Source organism: Rhododendron vialii, chromosome 4a (genome assembly GCF_030253575.1).
Source record: "Rhododendron vialii isolate Sample 1 chromosome 4a, ASM3025357v1".
NCBI classification, from domain to species: Eukaryota; Viridiplantae; Streptophyta; class Magnoliopsida; order Ericales; family Ericaceae; genus Rhododendron; species Rhododendron vialii.
The window spans coordinates 42450019-42455147 of record NC_080560.1 but is presented as its reverse complement, the minus strand read 5'-3'; the positions used below and the strand labels follow the sequence as shown (position 1 = coordinate 42455147).

At 39.6% G+C, this 5129-nt stretch overlaps 1 pseudogene; it reads left to right on the top strand.

Annotated features, from left to right (window-relative positions):
• Positions 1 to 259: 259 nt before the first annotated feature.
• Positions 260 to 1166, top strand: LOC131324579 (major allergen Pru ar 1-like; annotated as a pseudogene).
• Positions 1167 to 5129: the final 3963 nt, after the last annotated feature.

Here is a 5129-nt window from a genome sequence, read left to right as displayed (position 1 = left end):
TTTAAGCGGACGGTAAATGACAGAACCTCGGTTGTGAAGCGAACGGTATGCCGGATGTCAAGAGTAAGACGATGTGAACTCGAACTGGACCAATGGATCATGTTCGGCATGGCACGAACCATTTTGCTCGGCCTGCTACATAATCAATTTCCAACGACTTTTACAAATCAACTTGCTCATCTTTTGGAATAGTCCACCCAAGTGAGACCTTAAGACCCTATCTATAAATACCTCCTCTACTTCGATCTCACATTTTTCTCACACCAATTAAACCTTCCTATTCTCTCTCTCTCTCTCTCTCTCTCTCTCTCTCTCTCTCTCTCTCCTTCATCACCTGTTCATTTTTTTCACACTTTCAAAACACCATGGGTGTCATCACTTACGATATGGAGGTCCCTTCCTCAATCCCTCCAGCTAGGATGTTCAAGGCATTTGTTCTTGACGCTGACACCCTCATCCCCAAAATCATCTCCCAAGCCATCAAGAGCGTGGAAATCCTCGAAGGCGATGGAGGAGCCGGAACCGTCAAGCTCATCACCTTTGGCGAAGGCTAGTTTTCTTTACTATAACTATGTAATTATAATATTATTTGCACTAAATGTTGTATAGGTAATTGATCTAATGAATATGTGGGCTACTCTGGATATGCAGGCAGAGCGTATAAGAGCGCGAAGCAAAGAGTGGATGCCGTCGACAAGGAGAACTTCACCTACAGTTACACCGTGATCGAAGGCGATGGCTTCGCGGGGCTTATTGAATCGATCTCCTACCACATCAAGATTGTGGCCGCCCCTGAGGGAGGATCCGTCTGCAAGAACAGGGGCATCTATACCACCAAGGGCGATGCCCAAGTCAGCGAAGAGGAAATCAAGGCCGGCAAAGAGAGGGCCTCCCGCATGTTCAAGGCTATCGAGGCTTACCTCCTGGCAAATCCCGATGCCTAAAAAACCAGAGTTCCTAGGAATATTTATTGATCTGTGTATGTTCTTATGAGCGTGTCTCTGTTTTCAAAGGTGTGGTTTTTGGTCTTTTTGTTTGTTTGGTGAGTGGTGGCTTTCGTGGATTGCATCCGATAAAAAGGACTTTTTATTGTAGTAATTTTCCATCGGAGAGATGTCTCTCTGAGTGTATCGATTGATGAGACTCATTATGGTTTTCAGTGATATTTGTTCATTGGTTCTTTTTGGAAGGGATCAAATTTCTATTTCTATCTTTTTGCTTCTTTTCATCTAGATATATACGAAAAAGGTTCACTAAAGATGAATTCACAAAAGTAAATAATAAACAAGACAAGCCAAACGGTCATATTGGTTTTGTTCTTGGTTTGTGTGCAAATTTGTTTCTTATTACACAGTTTTTGTAAATGTTATGAATTACGTACATAACGTACCTAGGAGATTTGAAGTCAATGTTAAACAAACTATCGGGTATTAATTATCAAAACACGTTTAAGGCCGTCATTTTCCCCTACATTAAATCATGCCAATGATGGGCTTAGCTTTCATATTCCTATTCCAGTTAGTAGCCAAGGGCCCAATACACCTGGATTGCTGGTCAAAATTGATGTTCCAAAGGAGTACTTGTCTAAGCAGGGCCCATCCGTTGCCACAGTCAAGTCTACAAACCATAAGAACTAAAAAAAACAAACGAATTTGAATAACTGTGGAGAGGAAATCTTTGTTTTCATGTGGAAGAACCATCAGTTTATCTAGAAGACAACCCCAGAAAATTATATGTTCCGATTAGGATCAAACGTGTTAGGCTACCATGAATTCCGCTATCGAAAAATCCAATCCCGCAAAGGATTGTTCATGGAGCTACTATCGAGATTCTTCGGACCACCATTTCTAAGTACGTATCATCCCAATGTTCGTTGCTGTAAGTGTTCTAAAAAAAAAGAAATTAATTGGCAGTTAATCGTTGGCAGGGCCTATCCAACTAAATCCGACTAATTGCTATCCGTCGATTAATCGCCGATCACTAATTGATATGGGCCGATTAATCGCCAATTACTAGGCCTCGAAACTCGAAGGTAGCGGATCGCCCGACTAGCGCCTAGCGACTTTTAAAACATTGGCTATACCATCATACCTTATAGTTTATATTTGAAGGACAAATTACAAAAATACATAAAAAGTGGTAAAAGAAAGAAAGAAAGAAATTGAGGATAAGATTACTTCATCAGGCTTTACAGTTTCTTTTTTGGTCAAAATGGTAGAAGTTGTACTATACCATCATTGTTCCATTATCATTTAAAGAATCAAATGTGTGAGTAAATTAACCTGCACAAAGTCAGGACACTCACAGATCCTGGTATATACCCTAGTTAATTTATTCCCACGTCCGTTCAAAAATTTTTTTTTTTTGGCTGCAGGTAGCATTAGTCGGTTCGTGAATTAAACTACTACGAGTGGTGTTGATGTTAGTCTATCAGCTCGAAAGTCGAACCCAAAACCTGCCGCTCTTGACCGTTGGGCTAGAAGACCAGATCAAAGTCTTGTTAATTTATTCCCAGGTCCGGTCAAATTTTTTTTTTTTTGGCCGCAGGTAGCATTAGTCGGTTCGTGAATTAAACTACTACGAGTGGTGTCAATGTTAGTCTATCTGCTCGAAAGTCGAACCCAAAACCTCCCGCTCTTGACCGTTGGGCTGGAAGACCAGATCAAAGTCTTGTCAATTATTCACAGCAAATACCTTATGAATTCTCTTTTTGCTATTTCTTGTGTAACAGCTACTCTGACCTGACTTCAAATATGAATAGTTTATATTCCCATTAGGCTGTTATTTGAATCAAATAAATTTGATAGTTTTTTTTTGGGGTTAGTCCAGCCCCCACAAGGTGACCATTAGACTCACTCTAGTTATAAATACCTCCTCTGCTACTCACATTTTCCCACACCAGTATCTCCCACAAATAAACTATTAATCCTACTTATTTCCCCTTCTTCTTCACTAGCCTGTTCAGTTCCTCACTTCTATCCAATTATACCACGGGTGCCATCACTTACGATATGGAGATCCCTTCCCCAATCCCTGCTCCCAGGATGTTCAAGGCCTTTGCTCTTGACGCTGACACCGTCATCCCCAAGATTCTTCCGCGAGCCATCAAGAGCGTGGAAATCCTTGAAGGAGATGGAGGAGTTGGAACCATCAAGCTCACCACTTTTGGCGATGGCTAGTTTCTATCATCGCTACATGTTCTACATTATTGCACATACAATATTTAAGTTGCTTCAAGAAATCATATATTTAGATTTTTTCATACATAATTTACTCTGATGGAACCTCTTTAATTTGGAAAGTTATTTTCCTTTTGCAGAGGGGGGTGGACTGGTGGGTATGTGGTGCTAAAATGATGCTGGTAGTGGTGGTGTGGTGGTCGTGGTGCAGTTGCATGTGGAGGTGTGATAGTCGTGGCATTTGAAGTGGTGGTGTTGGTGGTAGTTGTTAAATGAAGACAAAGAGGGTAGGGTTGAGGTGAGATGCCAATGGTGGTAGAAGAGTGTAAGTTTAGAAGTAACGGTGGTGTAGTGACGGTGATATAGGTGGTGGAAAGGTTGTGTTTTGAGGACAGTGTTGGTGGTAGTGCTCCGATGATTTTTGTCGTGGTCTACTTACTACCCACTTTTCACGAAGTAAACTCTATTAGTTTCATGGTTCGATTCGACCATATTTTAGTACTTTTAAAATCCTATTTATCCATATATAATAGGTCTTTATCCTATTTAAAGTGAGAAAGATGAGAGCATTTTACCGAAATGATTTATTTTTAAACTCATCGAGAGTAAATTGGTCATATATTTTGATGTTCAAATAATTTAAGATCTAAACTTCTTGGGTTAGAAAGTAGACTCCACAAGCTTTCTGACGGTTTAAACCTTACGAAAATCGGAGTTCGGGAGTGTTCGGGACAAACCTGCAAAGTTTGACCAATTGTGAAGCTTTATTGCGCTCCAGGCGCAATTATGCGCCCTAGGTGCATCCTTCAAATATCAAAATCGATTAAACTTTGCAGTCTTGTCACAGACACTCCCAACCTTCGATTTTCACGCGGTTTGAACCATTGAAAAGCTTGTCAAACCTAATTTCTAACCAAATTAGTTCGGCCCAAAAATTATTTAAACATCAAAAGATATGACAAATCTACCCTCAATAGGTTGAAAAATAAATTATTTCGAGAAACTCCTTGAATCACAATAGTTTTAAATCTGATCGAAACATATTTTATATTGATAAAGAGGCGATAAAGAGGATATTCCAAGTACTACAAGATGGTGGAATCGAACAATGAAGTTAATAGATTTTGGTTTATGAAAAGTTGGTCAGAAGTGTCAGAAGTAGACCAACTCAAAAATCGTCGGAGCCACTAATGTTAAAACACATTTTCGCTCCATCCCCCTCATTCTAAGTTCCAATCGGTACTCATTCCCAATTCTAAAGTACTCGTTCTTTTCTTAATAAACTTGAAGAGTTCATAGGGCTTTCCACACTTATCAAAGCACACAAAAATTGCTTAATTTTTAATATTTAATTTCACCTGCTGATCACGACCACCTCCACCATGACCCAAATCACACAATTATTTTCATGGTTGGATTCCACTATCTTTTAGTACTTTTAAAATCCTTTTTATCCATATATAATAGGTTTTTATCCTATTTAAAGTGAGGAAGATGTGAGCGTTTTACCAAAATGATTTATTTTTCAACTCAAAAGGAGTACATTGGTCATGATGTTCAAATAATTTTAGATCCAAACTACTTGGGTTAAAAAGTAGACTCCACAAGCTTTCTGAGGATTCAAATCTTGCAAAAATTGGAGTTACGAAGTGCCTGGGACAAACGTGCAAAGTTTGAGCAATTGTGGAGCTTTATTGCGCCCCAGATGCAATTCCATGCGCCCCGAGCGCACTTCATTGCGCCCTAGGCGCATCCTTAAAATATCAAATCCGATCAAATTTTGCGGCCTTGTCACGGACACTCTCTAACTCCGATTTTCACGTGGTTTGAACCGCTAAAAAGCTTGTCAAGCCTAATTTCTAACCAAATTAGTTCGGCCTAAAAATTATTTACACATCAAAAGATATGACGATTTTACCCTCAATAGGTCGAAAAACAAATTATATTGGG